This window comes from Procambarus clarkii, chromosome 93, assembly GCF_040958095.1.
Source record: "Procambarus clarkii isolate CNS0578487 chromosome 93, FALCON_Pclarkii_2.0, whole genome shotgun sequence".
Classification (NCBI taxonomy): domain Eukaryota; kingdom Metazoa; phylum Arthropoda; class Malacostraca; order Decapoda; family Cambaridae; genus Procambarus; species Procambarus clarkii.
This window is the reverse complement of record NC_091242.1, coordinates 4,517,264-4,538,582: the sequence shown is the minus strand read 5'-3', so window position 1 is coordinate 4,538,582 and position 21,319 is coordinate 4,517,264. Positions and strand designations below refer to the sequence as shown.

General features: G+C 39.2%; 3 long non-coding RNA genes across 3 annotated transcripts; 2 read left to right on the top strand and 1 right to left on the bottom strand.

The window, feature by feature from the left end:
- The first annotated feature begins 8,382 nt into the window (after positions 1-8,382).
- LOC138359873 (uncharacterized) lies at positions 8,383-10,581 on the top strand. Its single transcript, XR_011226107.1, has 2 exons — positions 8,383-9,125; positions 10,286-10,581. It is a non-coding gene; the product is annotated as an uncharacterized lncRNA (long non-coding RNA).
- Positions 10,582-10,903: 322 nt separating this feature from the next.
- LOC123746755 (uncharacterized) lies at positions 10,904-13,064 on the top strand. Its single transcript, XR_011226108.1, has 3 exons — positions 10,904-12,223; positions 12,497-12,600; positions 12,959-13,064. It is a non-coding gene; the product is annotated as an uncharacterized lncRNA (long non-coding RNA).
- Positions 12,893-16,040, bottom strand: LOC123746754 (uncharacterized). The gene is made up of 6 exons (XR_006771551.2): positions 15,985-16,040; positions 14,963-15,158; positions 14,551-14,642; positions 13,997-14,069; positions 13,592-13,663; positions 12,893-13,033 (listed from the first exon to the last, which is right to left on the bottom strand). It is a non-coding gene; the product is annotated as an uncharacterized lncRNA (long non-coding RNA).
- Between the last annotated feature and the right edge of the window lie 5,279 nt (positions 16,041-21,319).

Here is a 21,319-nt window from a genome sequence, read left to right as displayed (position 1 = left end):
CGCCTCGTTGCCAGGGAAGCTGTCAGAAACATCCGCACGGAAGCTGCAACGATGCTTCGACCCCATCAACTAGATTTTGGTGTCCCCCATGGCACTGAAGCAGCAGCTTACGCAGCTCGAGCCTATATTAAACACCTCCCAGAAAACAAGGCAGTAATTAAACTAGATTTTAGCATGTTGGCCGCTGCCTCACTAACTGTTCCCGCAGCAGCCTTTGCGACAAATCCCCGGAGGGAATTGGTCACAGCTACTGGTGTGATTCCTCCATCCTTTTTCTTAGATCGCAGAGAGATGCTCAAAAAAAAGAAAGATCTCATGGCCTCTGGTATGTTGCCAGCTAGACGTATGATGGTGAATCAGGCTAGTTCCATCAGGAGGCCCTATACAATGTTACCCAGTGTAGGGTTGAGCATTTGTTTGATGTGGTTGCATTTTAGTCCTGTGAACGCATCTGCTGTTTCGGTTGGGAAGGACAAGGCTGCATTATGGACCACAGATTCGTCCACCCAGAGAGGTTTTGCTCCAGTAACCCCAATTGGTGAAATGTCGTCCTCATGTGGAGCACTCTGTGGGTGTTCGTCCCTTAGGGCTTGTGCTGTTGTGGCATCTATGTCAGTAATTGAGTCCTCGTTGTTGATAACTCTTATTGTGCCCATAGAGTTTCCTTCTTTTATTTTCTTGGTGACTGTTGCTCTGATTTTTGATGTCTCGAATACGCCACTGTTGCTCTTCCTTCAGTGGGTGTTTCTCTCACGAAAGGGAAGGCGCACCTGGTTGTCCTGCCTGGGGAAATCGTCTATGGATTTGATTACTGAGGCAGCTAAGGTTTTGTCTCTCCTTACAGGGGTGGCTAGACATGTTGCCTAACAGTAGGAGGTTGTGCTATGCTTGGGTCGTTCCAAGAGAGTCGTTAAACTTTCTCAGGAGGGCGGATAGTTTGGCTGCTGCATGGGGGCGGGCTGCTTTGGGGATGTGTTGTAAGGTTCTGGCCGATGTCGTTTTGATAACTTCTAATAGGTTATCTGTCGAAACAAAGCTCTGGGAGGTGTTTTGCCTGGCGGACGGTGTGGGCTGTTGATTGGTGTTCTCCCTGGGAGGGCGCAGAGCACCCGAACACCTGGTTCGGCTGTGTAAATGTTTGCGTACATGATCATCACTCGACCAGATATATCGTATCCTGGCACACACCTGACACCTGACGCTTTATCTACCCCTGCTTGATTGCTCCTCTTAGCTTGGAGAAGCCTGGCTATCTGTTGAGACATGTAACATGGGCGGGCGGGCGTTGGGCGGGAGGGAGGACAACGGGTGGAGGCTGGAGTGATAGTCAGCTGGCCAGGATACGAATCCAGGCCAAAGCGCTGGCGAAGCCCCGGCTGTTTTAAACGTAATTTGTTTTCGTTGATAAAATAAGCTTATAAAGTTTTATAAATAATTTGTGCATTTTAACTGTAAAATATGTTTTTAAATTGTGCATTTTGTCGGTAAAATATGCTGATTTATCTGTGAATTATACTTTTTGTCCATAAAATATTAACTTTTATAGATAAACTGGTTTTTTTCTCTGTAAAAAAAATGCAGTTTTTTGGGTAAATTGTTCTTTTTGTCGCTGAAATATTCAGTTTTGTAGGAAAATTTTGATTTTCGTCTTTAAAATATGTTGTTTTAAAGGTAGATTTAACTTTTATTGTTGAAAAATGCTGTTTCATAGGTAAATTGTGCATTTAGTCGATAAAATATGCTATTTTATTGGTAATTTGTGCTTTTTGTTAGTAAAATATTAGGTTTCAAAGGTAAATTGTGGTTTTTGTCGGTAAAATATGTTGTTTTAAAGGTAAATTGTACTTTTTATCGGTAAAATGTGATGTTTTATAGTTAAATTTTGTTTTTGTAGGTAAAATATGCTGGTTTATAGGTAAATTATGCTTTTTGTCAGTGAAGTATTTAGTTTTACTGGTAAATTGTGCTTTTTGTTGGTAAAATATCGTGTTTTATAGGTAATTTGTGCTCTTTGTTTGTAACATATTAAGTTTCATAGGAAAATTGTGATTTTTTTTTCTTTAAAATATGCTGTTTAATAGGTAAATTATGCTGTTGTCTATAAATTATGTTGTTTTAAATGTAAATTGTACTTTTTATCGGTAAAACATGCTGCTTCAAAAAAAAAGTTGTTTTTTGTTCATAAAATATGCTGTTTTATAGGTAAATGACGTTTTTTGTCAGTAAAATATGCTCTTTTATGGGTAACTGGTGTTTTTTGTCTGTTCGATATTAACATTTATAAGTAAATTGTGCTTTTTGTCGGTAAAATATGCTATTTATAGGTAAATTGTGCTTCTTTGAAGGTAAAATATTGTGTTTTATAGGTAAATTGAGCATTTTGTCAGTAAAATGTGCTGTTTTATAAGTAAATTGTTCTTTTTGTCTGTAAAAATTGTTGTTTAAAGTTAAATTGTGTTTTTTGTCATCAAATTCGCTATTTCATAGGAAATAGGAAACCTATTTCATAGGTTTCATTTCATAATTTGTGATTTTTGTGGGTAAAATATGCTGCTCGATGGAAATTTTTTTTCTTGGTAAAATATGCTATTTTATAAGTAAATTGTGCTTTTTGTTGGTGAAATATTCAGTTTTATAGGTAAATTGTGCTTTTAGTCTGTAAAAATATGATGTTTTATAGGTAGATTGGGCTTTTTGTCTGTAAATTATTTTGTTTTAGAAGTAAAATGTGGTTTTGTAGGTGAAATATGCTGTTTTATAGGTAATATGTGATTTTTTTGGTAAAATATGCTGTTGTATAGATAAATTGTGATTTTTTTCGTAAAATATACAGTTTTATAGGTAAATTGTGTTATTTGTAGGTAAAATATGCTGTTTTATAGTTAAGTTGTACTTTTTGTTGGTGAAATATTCAGTTTTATACGTAAATTGTGCTTTTTTGTCGGTAAAATATGCTATTTTATAGGTAAATTGTGCTTTTTGTCTGTAAAATATGTTGTTTTAAAGGTAAATTGGACTTTTTATCTGTAAAATATGCTGTTTTATGGGTAAATGGTAATTTTTGTCTGAAAAATGGTCCGTTTTATAGGTAAATTGTGCTTTTATTGTTAAAATATGCTGTTTACAAGTAAATTGTGCTTTTTGTCTTTGAAATATGCTGTTTTAAAGGTAAATCGTGCTTATTCTCTGTAAAATATGCTGTTTTAAAGCTAAATTGTGTTTTTGTCGGTCACATATGCTGTTTTATAGGTAATTTGTGATTTTTGTTGGTAAAATATGCTGTTTTATAGAAAATTTGTTATTTTTTATGGTAAAATCTGTAGTTTTATACGTAAATTGTGTTTTTTCCATAAAATATTTAGTTTTATAGGGAAATTTGTTTTTTTTTGGTAAAATATGCTTTTTTATTGGTAAATTGTGCTTTTTGTTTGTGAAATATTCAGTTTTATCGGAAAATTATTCTTTTTGTAGGTAAAACATGCTGTTTTAAAGGAATGTTATGTTTTTTATAGGTAAAATCTGCTGTTTTATAGGTATGTTATTTGTCGGTAAAATATTCTGTTTATAGGTAAATTATGCTTTTTTATATAAAATATTCTTTTTCATAGGCAAATTGTCCTGTTTGTCGATAAAATATGTTTATTTATAGGTAATTAGGGATTTTAGTCCATAACATATTCAGTTTTAGAGGTAAATTGTGCTTTTCATAAGTAAAATTTGCTGTTTTAAAGGTAAATTGAATTTTTATAGGTCAAAAATTCAGTTTTATAGGTAAATTGTGCTTTTGTCGGTCAAATATGCTGTTTTATAGGTAAATTGTGCATTTTATCTGTAAAGTGTTGTTCTAAAGGTAAGTTGTACTTTTTATCGGTAAAATAAGCGCTCTTATAGGAAAATAGTGTTTTTTCTCGGTAAAATGTGCCATTTTATAGGTAAATTGTGCTTTTTGTCTATAAAAAATTTTGTTTTAAAGGAAAAATTGTGCTTTTTGTAGGTAAAATATGCTGTTTCATTGGTAATTTGTGGTTTTCGATAGTAAAATATGCAATTTTACAGATAATTTGTGAATTTGGTTGGTAAAATATGGTGTTTTAAAGGTAATTTGTCTTTTTTGTCCATAAAATTTAGTTTTATAGGTAAGTTGTAATTTTGTCTGTAAAATATGCTGATTGATATATATATATATATATATATATATATATATATATATATATATATATATATATATATATATATATATATATATATATATATATATATACCCATCGCCGTTTACAGTAATTGGCATATTTTCGGTATGAAACGTCGTAATTTGAAACTGAAAATAGGTGCAGAGAGTCAGAATTCGGCTCAAAAATCACGCTCAGGAGTCAAATTTCCGACATTTCAGACATTTTAAAAACTGCAGGGGGGTTTGGGCAAAATATGACCCATCGCCGTTTACAGTAATTTGCATATTTTCGGTATGAAACGTCGTAATTTGAAACTGAAAATAGGTGCAGAGAGTCAGAATTCGGCTCAAAAATCACGCTCAGGAGTCAAATTTCCGACATTTCAGACATTTTGAAAACTGCAGGGGGGTTTGGGCAAAATATGACCCATCGCCGTTTTCAGTAATTGGCATATTTAAGGTATAAAAAGTCGTAATTTGAAACTGAAAATAGGTGCAGAGAGTCAGAATTCGGATAGAAAATCACGCACAGGAGTCAAATTTCCGACATTTCAGACATTTTGAAAACTGCAGGGGGGTTTGGGCAAAATATGACCCATCGCCGTTTACAGTAATTGGCATATTTTCGGTATGAAACGTCGTAATTTGAAACTGAAAATAGGTGCAGAGAGTCAGAATTCGGCTCAAAAATCACGCTCAGGAGTCAAATTTCCGACATTTCAGACATTTTAAAAACTGCAGGGGGGTTTGGGCAAAATATGACCCATCGCCGTTTACAGTAATTTGCATATTTTCGGTATGAAACGTCGTAATTTGAAACTGAAAATAGGTGCAGAGAGTCAGAATTCGGCTCAAAAATCACGCTCAGGAGTCAAATTTCCGACATTTCAGACATTTTGAAAACTGCAGGGGGGTTTGGGCAAAATATGACCCATCGCCGTTTTCAGTAATTGGCATATTTAAGGTATAAAAAGTCGTAATTTGAAACTGAAAATAGGTGCAGAGAGTCAGAATTCGGATAGAAAATCACGCACAGGAGTCAAATTTCCGACATTTCAGACATTTTGAAAACTGCAGGGGGGTTTGGGCAAAATATGACCCATCGCCGTTTACAGTAATTGGCATATTTTCGGTATGAAACGTCGTAATTTGAAACTGAAAATAGGTGCAGAGAGTCAGAATTCGGCTCAAAAATCACGCTCAGGAGTCAAATTTCCGACATTTCAGACATTTTGAAAACTGCAGGGGGGTTTGGGCAAAATATGACCCATCGCCGTTTTCAGTAATTGGCATATTTTCGGTATAAAAAGTCGTAATTTGAAACTGAAAATAGGTGCAGAGAGTCAGAATTCGGATAGAAAATCACGCACAGGAGTCAAATTTCCGACATTTCAGACATTTTAAAAACTGCAGGGGGGTTTGGGCAAAATATGACCCATCGCCGTTTACAGTAATTGGCATATTTTCGGTATGAAACGTCGTAATTTGAAACTGAAAATAGGTGCAGAGAGTCAGAATTCGGCTCAAAAATCACGCTCAGGAGTCAAATTTCCGACATTTCAGACATTTTAAAAACTGCAGGGGGGTTTGGGCAAAATATGACCCATCGCCGTTTACAGTAATTTGCATATTTTCGGTATGAAACGTCGTAATTTGAAACTGAAAATAGGTGCAGAGAGTCAGAATTCGGCTCAAAAATCACGCTCAGGAGTCAAATTTCCGACATTTCAGACATTTTGAAAACTGCAGGGGGGTTTGGGCAAAATATGACCCATCGCTGTTTTCAGTAATTGGCATATTTTCGGTATAAAAAGTCGTAATTTGAAACTGAAAATAGGTGCAGAGAGTCAGCATTCGGATAGAAAATCACGCACAGGAGTCAAATTTCCGACATTTCAGACATTTTGAAAACTGCAGGGGGGTTTGGGCAAAATATGACCCATCGCCGTTTACAGTAATTGGCATATTTTCGGTATGAAACGTCGTAATTTGAAACTGAAAATAGGTGCAGAGAGTCAGAATTCGGCTCAAAAATCACGCTCAGGAGTCAAATTTCCGACATTTCAGACATTTTAAAAACTGCAGGGGGGTTTGGGCAAAATATGACCCATCGCCGTTTTCAGTAATTGGCATATTTTCGGTATAAAAAGTCGTAATTTGAAACTGAAAATAGGTGCAGAGAGTCAGAATTCGGATAGAAAATCACGCACAGGAGTCAAATTTCCGACATTTCAGACATTTTAAAAACTGCAGGGGGGTTTGGGCAAAATATGACCCATCGCCGTTAATAGCTATTAATCCTAGCTATCCCAGGGTAATAACCGTAAGGTTTAGATGTTTTGTTTATTTAATGTTCCTTCTCTCTTTCCGAACGATAATATGGAAGAAATAAATGTTGCTTTACTTTCATTTTGAAACACTCGCGACCTACAGTTTGGTTCGTCGTCGACTTATAATCGGGAATCCCGGGTTCGAGGTCGGGTTGGGGCGGAAATGGTTTGGCACGACTCCTATTGACTAATGCCTATGTTCACCTAACAGTAAATAGGTACCATGGAGTTAGTCAACTGTTGTTGGGTTGCATTGTTCGACATTGGGGGGGGGGGGGAGGTCCTGGACACAAACCTAAAGTGTCCAGGACCCCCCCCCCCACACACACACACACGCGCGCGCGCGCACACGGGCGTCCTAATCCCCAGGCTTGGAGTGGAAGGTAGAGCGACGGTCTCGCTTACTGCAGGTCGGCGTTCAATTCCCGACTGTCCAAGTGGTTGGGCATATTCCTATCCTTCGCCTTATCCACTTGTGTTGCAGTCATTTTATGGAATAAATTCCTACATGTGTTCCAAGAGCCTTTGATCTATTTAATCAATGGGGAAAAGTTTATTCTTCAGAAGATCCTCCAGAAAGTTTTATTGTATAAATAAACAGTGTTTAGAGATGTAAATGTAATGGGAAGTCACCGTACTGTTGAATAAAGTATATTGTTGAAGTGTGAGTTTTATTTTATGCATTTCTGGAAGTTTTTGGTGTCTCAATTCTCTCTTGTTATTTTCTTGTTTTTATTAACTAAGAGGAAGGGTTCATAAGGGCTGTCAAATGACGTACCTATTGAAACTGCAAGCAAGAGCTGTTATCCTACCTCAGCTCATGTGAAGCTTGCTCCTAGAAACTCATTTATTTCATGAGAATGTACTTTGAATCTATCACACAGGGAACAATCATAAAGGAAGTATCATATAAGGAACCTGGCTGTGTGTGTGGCTGTCTCTCTCTCTCTCTGTCTCTCTCTCTCTCTCTCTCTCTCTCTCTCTCTCTCTCTCTCTCTCTCTCTCTCTCTCTCTCTCTCTCTCTCTCTCTCATTTACTCGCCAAGCGTGTTGATATCATAGACCCTTCCACCCTTCCCTTTACCACACAACCACGAAGCAGAGAATGTGTATTTATGGACACACATCAGGTCATGTGTGGACCACAACGCACGTCTTATCTAAGGTTATGTATTTTCCTGAAACCTCAACCACCTCCCTCCATCACCACCAGAATCCTCATGTCCTCAGTCTATGTTCATTCCATCCAGTGGTCGACCCCAAAAATGCACTCTTTCATTTTAACATGCTGTCATTTAAAACATGAATTTTCTCAAATATAAAATAATATTATTATATATACTAGTATTTTGTGTATATTTAGACATTGGTTAGATTAGGTGTTTAGGTTCAATTGACGATTATTTGTATTTGTAGTACGTGGGTGGAGTATTTACAGCGTTATGGTTCGAACAAAAGTTGTCAGCGAAGCACTTGTTCCGGAAGTGTTCGGACGTCATCAGTTGAAAGTCGTGTGTAAACCGTTTTTCATTCATCAACAAGGGGTTTGGCGGGTGCATGGAATGGTTTTCGGCATTTGTTTACGAGGACGGGTTGTATATATAGCCCAAGATAAGTTTTTTCTCCATTGGAAATTATTTGGGATTAAAGTTCACAGGTGAAACAAAAGTGCAAAAAAGAATCGAGTATGATCAGATTCGAGCCAGTTCATAAGCTCTGGCGTCCAAGCTACACCAGACTTTAAAGATGCTCAAGTCAGTTTTAAGTTATTGTGTTAAAACTGACATTCAGTGTTATGGTTCTTTTGGCAATTATTTACACTTGCAATACGTTTGTGAAGCATTTAGAGAGGTGCGACTCGAACGCAAGAAAAGATCAAAACGCTCTTCATGAAAAGATTGAAGGTACTCTTTTGAGTGACGGCTGTAACAGCCTGCAGCCCTTCCTCATATACAAAAGGTCAAATGCTCATTAATCCGGTTACAAAACCACGTGTTGATGAATGATAAGCGGTTGTACGACTCAGAACTAAAGCTCGAACTGTTGTCAATCATTGCTTCGCTCTCTAAATGCTTCACCCACGGACTCAAACACAAATAATTCCCAATAGAACCTAGCTGACTACCCTCTACTTAACTTGCATAAAATATTAATATGTAACAATATTAAATAAAAATTGAGAAAATATCGTTTTTGAAGACACGATATGTTAGAAATTTCTGACTGTGTCAAGGTCGTCTTCTATATGGACGAATAACCTTTGTGACCGGTTATTGTATCGTGGCTAAAAGGATATAGGAATATCACATTATTGCTTCACACATGGTATATGTATTTTAAGCAAGTCAAGCATTCCAAAACAGAATATTTATATCTGCAAGTCCTTAAAAGAAAACGGTGATCAATCACTGGAAGAGAAAATGGAATTGTTGTCCTTCCAGCATGGGTAGTTGGAGGTGGACAGTGTGGGTGGTTATGGCGGCGTGTTGTGGTGCGACTCTCGGCGTGTGGGTGGACGAGGAGCTCAAGCTTCCCCACTTAGAGCACAGGGCTCTCTTGGACCAGGACGGCGCCTACGTAATGCTGTGGACGCCCAGAGAGAAGGATGTCGTATTCCAAGTTCAGGTTAGTCTCGCCATTGTTGTGTTGACGTGTCCGCTAGTTGGTCGGTTAGTTTAGGTTAGGTTTTCAAATCCGTCGGCGAGCAGCTCGTATACGATGTGGTATTTATCCCTTTATTCCTACCATTAACAATAAGAGCACCTGTAAACAAAAGATTTTTCCTTGATAAGGACATGGTCTTCCACTTTGTTAAAGTATTCCCCGTTAACAAGCGTCATAAACTAACAGCTAGTAGAGCTAGTTTAGCTACTTGAAAATAAATTAACATTAAGATGTTCTGGAACATTAACCAGATTTGTTCGTGAATTGTACTAAAATATATTATGGGAATCGTACTCGTCTGATGAACGCAGGTATTGGTAAGTTTTAATTAATTGCTAAGTCCGTCAGTGATGACACAGGACGCTGGTTAGAGCTTCCAAACTCCTCTAAATATTTTTTAGTCTTAATGTTCTTTTAAAGGGTTGATCTATGCATAGAAGTAAAGTTTTTAAACCTTGGGGAAAATAAACGGTTGACGAATGTGTTGGTAGAGATTGAACCTAAGCTTTAATGTTTAATACGCATAGTTATTGAAAACAGCACTGGGCCGAGGGTTGAACTGTCTAGTTTTAGAGCTGAACTTTTATCATTAAAGCTTATTCAGGCTTACATAAGTATATAAATGTGCCCATCTGTATAACGATGAATATAATGTATTAATGGTTAGCTCATACAATTGTATTTAGGAACGGTTATGAACTAGTAACACTAACAAGAGCAGTTAAGTAATTTATTATTCGTATGTATCCCCCCATGACGTTCTCTGTGGCGGGCTGGAGGTGGCGACGCTGGAGGTGGCGACGCCTGGGTACGTTGGCTTGAGGTTCTCTCCCAGCGGTTCCAACCACTTGGGGTGGACGGTAGAGCGACGGTCTCCCTTCATGCAGGTCGGCGTTCAATCCCCGACCGTCCAAGTGCATCATTCCTCCCCCCCCCCCATCCCAAATCCTTATCCTGACCCCTTCCCAGTGCTATATAGTCGTAATGGCTTGGCGCTTCTCTTCATAGTTTCCTTCCCTTCACTCCCAGCGGAGGCATGCAGGGAGCAGACATCATCCTGGGCTGGATCTGTGACAAAGGCCATGTTGTCTTCCTCTACGTGAGTCACCCTGTTGTTGCAGATGGCGCTTTTGGTCGCTGTTAAGGTGGGTCCACGCAGCTGCTGTGCAGTCGCCTCGCAACTGAATGCTAGTGGTTGGATTCCCAGACAGAGATGTTTCCCCACATTAATACAGTAATATTTAAGTACCTGGGAGTTAGTCGACTGTTGTGGGTAGCATCCTGGTGAAATAAATGATCTGCTTATGAGACCTCAGTAAGGCTAACGGCTTTTCTGTCTCAGACGACGAGAATTAAATTTCCTTTTTTTTGGTAGGGAAAGTTTGTATGGGTAAATGGTAATAAATGAAGGAATTGTTTTTCCCAATGATTATCCTATTTTGAAGTTGTCTTTAACCTACAGATCCTGTCTCATAATCGCTATTCAAAATCAAAATGTTTATGCAGGTAAAAGTACATACATTTGAAGATGAGTTACAAACATAACGTTTGAATTATAGACAGAGGTAGTACATACAATACCTAAAGCCACTGATACGCACGGCGTTTCTGGCAAGGTGTGGGGAAAACACTTGTACTTTAAACTCGTTTAGTATCAAGCTTTAGTCTTTGTGTAGAAAAAGGGGGGCAAAAAAAGGTGGGGGGGGGGGGAGCATGGCATGACATGACTATTTATTTATATATATACAGAAGGTACATTGGGATTGTGAGGATACATAGCATAGTAATTGCATTCTTGTAAAGCCACTAGTACGCACAGCATTTCGGGCAGGTCCTTAATCTAAGAAAATTTTAAGTAGGTAAATACTTGCAAAATTTATACAAATAAGTTGCATAGCAATAAAAAATTAGAGAATTGTAGGTATAGTAAAGCACATGGGTAGCTGAGATTGATTACAATGACAGCTTCAATGGTAGTTTAACTAAAATTAGTAGGCACAATACAGCATATGGATAGCACATAAGACAGCAGTAACACAATGATAAAGTTGTTTGGATTAAGTACATAAAGATTGGGAGATTGGGTAACACTAGATACAGAGCAAATTTAAAGCTCAGTGTAGGAAACTACGAAGATGAAATTAGGTACTTCCTGGTTTTGTTTTTAAATGAGGCAAATTTGTCTGTCTATTCTCACTGTACTGTTTCTTCTTCAGTTTTCCATATCAGTGTTGCACAAGGCCAGTTTATCATCACTGCCATGACATAATTTTCACACTGGCTTGGACGGTGGGAGGGGAGGGGAGGGAAGAATCAGATAGTGGAAGATATATCTTACATTACCCACACTGGGAAAGGTAGTCTAACAAAGTTGCTAAAACATGAAATGGATTCCAAAAAAATGTTGAATCAACGTTCAATAAGTTACCAGAGTACGTTTTACCCACAATAGAGCAGTAGTTAAGGAATACGACAAAGATCTTGAAGGAGGCTGTTCGTCATAACCTTCTGTATCTCCTCTTACTGATTATCCGAGGACCAGCACATTGTCCACCGCACCATAAGGTGCTCATCGTCTGGTGGATGCAGACCTGTAAACATTTCTCATTACACAGTTGTGCCAAGCATGAGCCTTGTTCTGTACTACTTCCGTAGTCGCTGACGAGTATGTCACCTATGCTGGGTCCTTGGTTTAGTTTAGTTTGCCCCTACGGATTTCGCCATTTTTTCTCATTTCAAAGAAAATATTTAACTTTGTATGCATAACTATTGTATAATTAACTCTTAAATAGATTAGTTTTATTATGGGGGAGGGGAGAGGAAGAGATACTGGACCTAATTAGGTAATGTAAATGTCCCACTATCAGAGGGTGTTCATGGGGGCGTTAATTGTGAATCCTACCCAACAGGATCTTCATAGAGAAAGTAACTGGTATCCTGTCTCAGGAACGTAATGTGCTTGGAGGATACCGGAACTATACAGTCCTGAGGTTCTCCAGGCCCTGGGATACCAAAGCGACTTTCAGATCACACTTCTCAGCACATTAAACCCACAGACAGTAGGTTGATATGTTCTCTGGATAAATTTAGACTAGTTTGTAGCAAAGTTAGCAAATTTAAGCATCATTATAAATCGAACGTTTATCTCATGTATGTACTTTTCCCTGAATAATGTTAGAGCTAGTACCTACAGTACCGTAATCAAATACACCAATGTTTATCACTGATCCAGATAGTCTAGACTTAAATCGCTGGTAACAATAGGAAAATTGAATTATATTGTCTTCTGATCATTGTGTAAAGTTTAATGTAAATATGTTGGCTCATCCCAGATTGTAGGATGATACGAACAAAGGCCAAAGCATCAAGTGTACCACTGGGCTGAATGTTCGGGTGAACATGGTTAATGGCCCTAATCATGAAAGGATTGCAAAACGTAAGTATTTTTACAAAGTTTTTTTTCAATTTGTTGTTAAGGTGCTGCATAGCCTTAAAGTTGAAATTTGGATTTACATTCAAAGAATGTGGCAAGAGATTAAGAAAGTTCCCACATTATACCTTAAATTTGCATGCGGTAAGTTTATGTAAAGTGAAAGCTAATTGTAGATTTGAAATCTTAAGTCAAACTTATCAGTCAGTCTTTAGATGTTATTGTTAAAGAATTCTTTGCACTTAGTGCAGTAATTTCCAGCATGACTTAAATCTTTTTCAGGATAAAGTATGTAAAGTTTTAATTAAAAGATTTATTTAAAAAATTACATAGTACAGTATTTATAATACATCTTTTATTTCAGATTGTTGTAAACTGATGTTCCTAGATGCAATCACTGAAGATCCCAGAGACCACGACAACTCCAAAGGACCATCACCTGTAAAAGAAAAATAAACATTAAACAGGGACACTACTTTTATTAACCCCAATGCCTTAAAAGAAGCTCCAAAAACCCTAACAGCCTATCTTTTAAGATAGGCTCAGCAAGGCCTATCCCTTCCTCATTGTGGTTCAGAGCTTGTTCCCCGAATGAGTGCAGTACATCCACCACTTTAGTGCCCTCAACACTATGTACATGTGCTTTATAGTAAGCCATGTACATAGCATTGGAGGGCACTAAAGTGTTGGATGCATCCACTCATTCGGCAAACAAGCCCTGTGAGAATTAACAATGAAGCCATTGTTAACGGTCCCTAAACCTATGCACTTCTAGTCCATCCAATAGACGGGTAGTAGAGCAGAGCTCTGAAAAAGCCAGGCCAGGGAAATCTGCAGGACTGCCTGGTCCCCTTCTATGAAATGGGGTAGGATCAGTACAAACTGCATCAATCCCTGTAGGATGTAACAGTAGGACATGGTTACACATCTATAAATGGACTAGATATAAGAATGAATTTACGTTAATTTATATAGCTAAAACTTTAAAAATACTCACCAGCTTAGTAGACTATTTTGCAGATTAGAACACGCCAGTCACTGCCTTGATGCCGTTGTAACACATTACCACCTGAAAAATTTTACAAATTTACTTAAATCTTCCATAAAAATTTAACATTTATGTACATTAAATTCAGTGGATAAACATACTTTACGGAAAGTTTAACCTTTCATATTCTGGTAGCAATAAAAAAATCTTACTTTAATAAGCAAAATAAAAAACTTTACAGTTTTCACTAGTACACTTAAGGTGAGAAACAATGTAATTCACAATTTCTAATAAGTGATTGGTCGAAATAGCAGTTTACATTAATATCTAAATTTAAGGATCATCAGATAGCTTACAACATGCTATATAGATAGCTTTACCAGTGTTCACTGGAAAGTATCTCACGTTCCTCACCTGATTCCGTAACTGAAGCTGGTCACCACATTCCAACTGAAGGACCAATGTTCTGCACTTTCCATTTCATATTCTGAAAGACGATAAATCTATTTAAACATTCACGTAAAACAGCTTTAGTACTCAATATTTTTACTTTGATCAAGGGAATTACTGTACTGACAGTGCCAAAAGATTAACAGTTTAGTTTTCGTTTACGAATAACTAGAAACTTAAAACAAATTAATTTCTACACTTAAGAGCCTAGTAATTTGCAGAAGTTTGAAAATTAAGCAAGCCAATTATATTTAAATTGTATTAATGAACAACTATGCATAGACCCTCAATTTTAGTTGATGCTGTTTAAGAGCCAAGCGTTATTAAAATTAATTTGAAATACTACTCAAAGTACAATTCCTCCATGGACTTTAGGATAAAATATTAACTAGATTAGGCCTACAAAAATAATTTCACTTCAAAATTGGGTTATATTTTTCCCTACATATTTAGAAAGATTGTAGCTATAAATCTATAGAAATAAACTTAATTCTGACGTAAACAACCATGGTACTTACTGTAAATCACTAACATTTACGATGATTAGTCCGTAAACCATGTTCCTTCAGAACTTTTGTTAAGTTCCATTGTTGTCACGACCTTCCACAACCTATCATGGGAACAGTAAATATTGTTAATAAACGTATATGCATAATAACCAACCTTAACAGTTCATTTTAAAACTAATTAAAGTAACAAGTTAACCCCTTCCCATCTTAAATTTTTAAATAAATTTAACCACGAAGCCCTTGGCATTTAAAGTTCACATTTAAGGAACATTCTAAAAGAAAAAATCCAATACAACTTTGGTAGTTACGAACCTTATTTCCCCAACTGATGCTGGATAAACTTTAATTACTCTACAGTCATTCCCCCAAGGCTGACGTTTAACAACTTCCCATAAACCCCAATCATCGGCACTAAACTTACCGTAAACTTGACTCCCACGACATCATTTAAGCACCTAGTCAAGCAATCCAAGACGCCCGTCTCGAGTTTCGCCAGCGCTTTGTCCTGCGTTCCCCTCCTGGCCGGGGAGGATTTACTGGGCGGAAATCCTTAACTGTAGCGTCAGTCCGCCCAACAGCAAGAGGTTTACCTGGTTAAACCATTTCGCGGTCGTATTCTAGGGAATATAACGATTTACGATTTAAACATTACGCACGCTGGATAACATCGTTTGTTACTATATACCATGGCGACCAAAACCAAGCTACACAATATAAATGTGCCTCAAGATAAAAAGGTATAGCCTAAGAATAACAGCAGGCTTTTTATTAGCAATGCTTCGACAAATAATTCATGGTGTCCTATTTACCTAATTAGGAACATTATGCTTAGGTTTTTTTAACCATCAAATCCTAGATCCCTTTTACATTCTCAACACCATCTAGCTCTTTATTATTACCTAGCCTCAAAAGCTTACATTTGTCAGCATTAAACAGCATCTGGCAAACTTCATCCACCACTTCCAAAAGCCTATTTAGATCGTCAAGTTACAGTAACTTTATTTCCTTCCCAATTTTTTTTTTATTTGCCAATTCCGTAATAACTGCTGCTCAAACCCGATTCTTTACTTCATAGTATGAATAACCTAGGTCCTAAGACAGCTTACAGGAACTAACAACATTTTCCCCGTAACTTACCCCATTATACCAACTATTTCCTTTTGTATACCTAAAACCAAATAAACTTAATTCAGCCTCTTAACTTTCATATTTCATGTGGCACTATCAAAACCTTTGCTAAAGTCAAGGTATACATCACAAACCTTATCAATTGCCTTAACTATGCAAGTTTTTTTTAGCCATTAACAGCCAATAGTGAAACCATGATATTCATGCATCAAGTTATTTTCCAATATGAAGACGAATAACACTTGCAATTTTAGTTTCAAGTAACTTTCCCACAAATACCCTCCTAAATACAAAACTAACAGACTCAATTCTTACCTGCTGATCGACCACGTAGAAGGACAAGCTCCAACGCTGACTATTTACTTGCTACTAAACACACTGTCCGCAACCTGCCCCAAATCACCTATGTTGTCCAGAAACATATATAGAAAACCGACTGACCATAACACCCATATATTGATCATCGAGTAACGTGGGTAAAGTAGTAGTACTGCTGTCAAAACATAGATGGCGCAAGGACACACGGTAATTCCAATGGACTCGCCTAGTTGTGCTTGGGGATTTGAGCTTCGACAGTTTGGTCCCGTCCCTCAGCTGTCAATCAGCTGGTGTACAGCCTCCTGAACTCGAGGGCCACTAACACTTAAGTTAGTGACCTCGACGAGGGCAGGAAGCCGGCGTCTTATCAAAAGTCCCCCATATAAGAACATAAAAATTAAGGTAACTGCAGAAGGCAGTTCCATACGGAGCAGCTCCTATTTACCGTGATGATTTTTCCACCTGCATTTTAATACTGAAGAGAATTTTGGCATTTTCGGCTTCGGCACGTTTCCTATCACCTAATACCTCATCCTACCTCCATTCACCGAACAGTAAATAGGTATCCAGGAGTTGGTCAGCTTAATGTGGGGCTGCGTCCTACAAAGAGAGAGAGTCAGTAGTAGTTCGACCTTGAGGAGGATCTCGAAAGAATTCTAATATGTATAATATGCACAGGCTGCCTGTCGCCCAACAAAACGCATTATTATTGAGATTGAGAGATTATATACAAGAGTTGTTACATTCTTGTACAGCCACTAGTACGCGTTGCGTTTCGGCCAGGTCCCTGGAATACGATCCCCGCCGCGAAGAATCGTTTTTACAACCAAGTACACATTTTACTGTTGCGTTAAACAGAGGCTACAGTTAAGGATTTGCGCCCAATAAATCCTCCCCTTATTACACTGTCTCTTTGCTTCTCTTCTCACACTGAAAAACTCATTCCTAGTCCTTTAGTATCTTCCTCTACTGCTCTCTGGTGTTCTGTTATTCCTGCAGTATGTTGTTATTTTAGATTTAGCTACTCGGAACGAAATGTTCATGTAGCACGGGCTATAGTGAGCCCGTAATTGAGTTCGGTTACTCGCGATAACCTTGTTAATGTGATATTTGGGTCAAAGTTTTAAATTGATATGGGGGTTTCCTACTTTTCCCTGTTTCTTTTTCACTTCTGTTTAAGCGCACTGGTTTTAGTTTTATTTTAGTAACATTATCTTGGTGGCGGATGTAGATGCAGAATGTTCACTAGTGTGTTCCATTCTTCAACTGCTTTTCTAATAAGAACATAAAAACAAAGATAACTGCAGAAGGCCTATTGGCCCCATACGACGCAGCTCCTATTTATAACCACCCAATCCCACTCATATATATGTCCAACCCACATTTGAAACAATCGAGGGACCCCACCTCCAGCACGTTATGCGGTAATTGCTTCCACAATTCAACAGCCCTGTTACCGAACCAGTATTTACCCAAGTCTTTCCTAAATATAAACTTATCCAATTTATACCCATTGTTTCGTGTTCTATCTTGTGTTGATATTTTTAATACCCTAATTAATATCCCCCTTTGTTATGTCCATTCATCTACTTGTAAACCTCTATCATGTCACCCCTAGCTCTTCGCCTTTCCAGTGAATGCAATTTAAGCTTTGTTAATCTTTCTTCATATGACAGGTTTCTAATTTGGGGAATTAACTTTGTCATCCTATGCTGGTCACGTTCAAGTGAATTTATATCATTCTATAGTACGGCGAACAAAACTGAACTGCATAATCTAAATGGGGCCTAACCAGAGCAAGATATAGCGGAAGAACAACACCAGGTGTCTTATTAGTAACGCTTCGATTAATAAATCCCAGTGTCCTATTTGCCTTATTACGAACATTTATGCATTGATTTTTTGGATTTAAATTCTTACTTATCATAACTTCCAGATCTCTTTTGCAATCTCAACACCATCTAGCTCGTATCTTGTATCATCATTACCTAGTCTTACAACCTTACATTTGTCAGCATTAAACTGCATCTGCAAGTCTTTTGACCATTTCAAAACTCGTCTTGAGTTTTGAAGTAATAGAAAGTCTTCATCCGTGTTTATTTCCAACCCGATTTTTGTATCATCGGCAAATTTGCAAATATTGCTGCTCAAACCTGAACCTAAATTATTTATATATATTATGAAGAACAGAGGTCTCAGGACAGAGCCTTGAGCCACTCGAATTACAACATTTTCCCACTCTGTCTTAACCCCATTTATAATAACTCTTTGTTTCCTTTGGTATAACCATGTCCTAATCTAACTTAATATAGCACCCCAATACTGTGAGCCTCTAACTTTTTAATCAGTCTTTCATGTGGCACTGTATCAAAAGCTTTGTTAAAGTCAAGGTACACAACATCTCAAACCTTACCACTATCAACTGCCTCAACTATGCTGGAATAAAATGGTAGCAAATTTCTTAAACATAAACGGCGATTTGTAAAATCATGTTGTGAATCATTTATTAATTTATGTTTTCACAGAAACCTGCAAATCCATCATCATACTATAATAAACGTTTTCCTAACATAACATAATTAAATGTATTCACAGAAAATAAAACTCTTCCTCTTTAAACACTAATGCGTCGCCGCGATGGTCCTCCCCCATCCTGGGCAAGTCCACTCTGGGAATATGTCTTGACACGTTGCGCCGCCTCCTTAGTCTCGAGGCTGGGGGGCTTTCCCCTTCAGTCAGCACTTGACCTTTGGTGAGGGAGGATGTACCACCCCTCCAGCCTGTTCTCTTATCTCTAACCGTCTATTTTAGCTCACTGCCACAAAAAAATTTATGTCCTACATGCATAAACACTTGCCATGATTGCTGGGCACACGATCAAGTACAAGCAACCACTATAACACTGCTATATGAGCTTACTGCAGAATTTGTAGCTCGAGGGCACTCAGCTGCTGCGCTCCCAGATGTCGTTCTCTAAGACCTCCAACAAAGTTTCTTAATGACGGCCTCACAGCTCTTCTGCTCCTGACTTAAGGACACTAAGTCGTCCAACACACTTCACACATAAATTCCTGCTTGATTCCCTCCTCTTGAAGTAGCACACAGTTAAGGTTCTTCATACTGCCAGGAGATCAACAAAGTACAACCTTCTTTGACAACTGATGTGACTCAAGTAAGGTCATGACTTCCTGCTAGCCTCACGTCATGTCACCAAAGTATCGACATCTCATTTCATGTCACTTATTTAAATGCTCATCCCCTGCTTAATTTTTTAAATTATTCACTGATGTTTATTATATATTAAATATATACATCTTTCCTCTGACCTCTCAATCGGGTCCAGAAGGCAGAATACTCTACTCACTGGGGTAGACTCGTTCCACCCAGGCTACATGGGGGTCATAAAACCAGGCAGCACGCAGCCAGAACCCTGTTCGACCGCCAAAAGTCCCGCGCCCGAATGTCAGCCCAAGACATGTTACCAAAGACAGCAGCAAGTGCAGCAAACTTACGAACGTCGGGGGCATGGGTATAGACCGCAGGCTGGCTGAACCAAATAATCCTGAGGACGACCAGGGAGGTCTGAACCCTGGAACCAAAAAGAAGAAAAGAAAGAAGGAAAACCGGATGAAAAGAGGGGAAACCGGATCAACCCAAAGCGCATCCCCGGACACAGAAGCCGAGGCGTGCACATAACGGCGAAGAGCCGCAACCGGACACAACACATGATGCACCCCCGGCCTAACCAACCAAGCATCAACAACCCAAGGACCCCCTCTGGAAAGCAGCAGTCTCATTCTTTGCCAGAAAAGGAGACGGCTACAACCAAACAAACCTTCAACCAGGACCAAACGAACAGAAACCCTTACGCCAGAGGAGAGCATGAAGCTACCTGACCCTACCCCCAGACACCAATGCCAACAGGAAAAGAACCTTGGAGAAATAATCCTGAACCTAAGGGGCCACAACAAACCAAGGAGAAGAGAGAAAGGAGAGCACCCGATCCAAAACCAGGATGGCTCAGGTGGCGCATGAGCAGGCCGGAGGTGAAACAACACATGAGCCAGCTTGCAGAACAGATCCGAAGTAACATCAACCCTGAACGCAAGCTGCAGTGGCTCCGCCAGCGCCGCACAATAAGGGGCGACAGTATTTGGCATAAGATAACAGTCCTGAAACAACCACGAGGGAAAGGACAAGACAACTCTATCAGGAACCAAAGTGCACCTACGAAGGGATAAAAAGAAATAGAAGGACCGCCAGGCATCTTCATACTACCCCTGAGACGAAGCATGCAGGTGGGACACTGTCAAAAAAGCCATCACTTGATGACCATCCAATTGGTGATAGACCCGAGTCAAAAAAGACCAGACGCCAAAACCCGAAAAGATTGAACCGGCCACGTAACAGACCGGGCAGATCTCCTGAAAGAGGCGAAGCCGTGGGAAGACCCCCGGGTTCGGTCACCGAGCAAGCAGCGCCTGAAACTATGGCTGGGTCGGCCACCAAGGGGCCAAGAGGACTACTCTTCCCTTGTAAGTCTCTAAGCGAGCTTGGACCTGGAGTAACAATGAAACAGGGGGAAAGAGGAGGTAAAGGTAACCCCACCTCGACCAGTCCTGCCGAAAGGCGTCGACCTCGACGCCCTCGCAGTCGAGGATGGGCGCCACATAATACGGGAGACGCCTCGACCATGCCGACGTGAAGAGGTCCACCTCCGGAAGTCCGAATGTCCGGCAGAGCCAACTGAACGAGTCAGTATCGACCATCCATTCCGTGGACAGGGGAATGAACGGGACAGGCCGTCCACCACGATGTGGGACAACCCCCGAATGTGAACGGCCCGGAGCACCAAACCCCGAGAACAAGGCAGAAGAGTCACTCAAAGCGACCAGGTCCAAAGAGCCAAGGGCTACATCATACCCACCTTGGTTCAGGCAATGAACCACCAGAGAAGCAGTCAGAATGGAGCCTGATCGTCGATCCGCAAGCAATCCGAAAAAATCCGGAATGACAACCACACCGCCATGAATTCTCACGCCGTGATGTGGACCCGACAGAAGGACAGACCCCACTGCCCCTGGCCAGCCTAGTCAGCACTGGTCACAAAGCCTCAGCCCAGAGACGACGCATCTGTGAACACATCGAGCGAGGGCTCAGGTAGGCACCAAGGCACTGAACCCCGAAAAATCCTCTTTGAAAAAAAAAATGGTAATGGATTTGTTGCAGTGATAGGTTTTGTACTGAACATGGTTGAAGACAAAATATTGTCTTAAGGGTACCCCTTGTTGTGCGCTTTTGTCCTCGTATTGCCATTTTTAGTTATATTTAG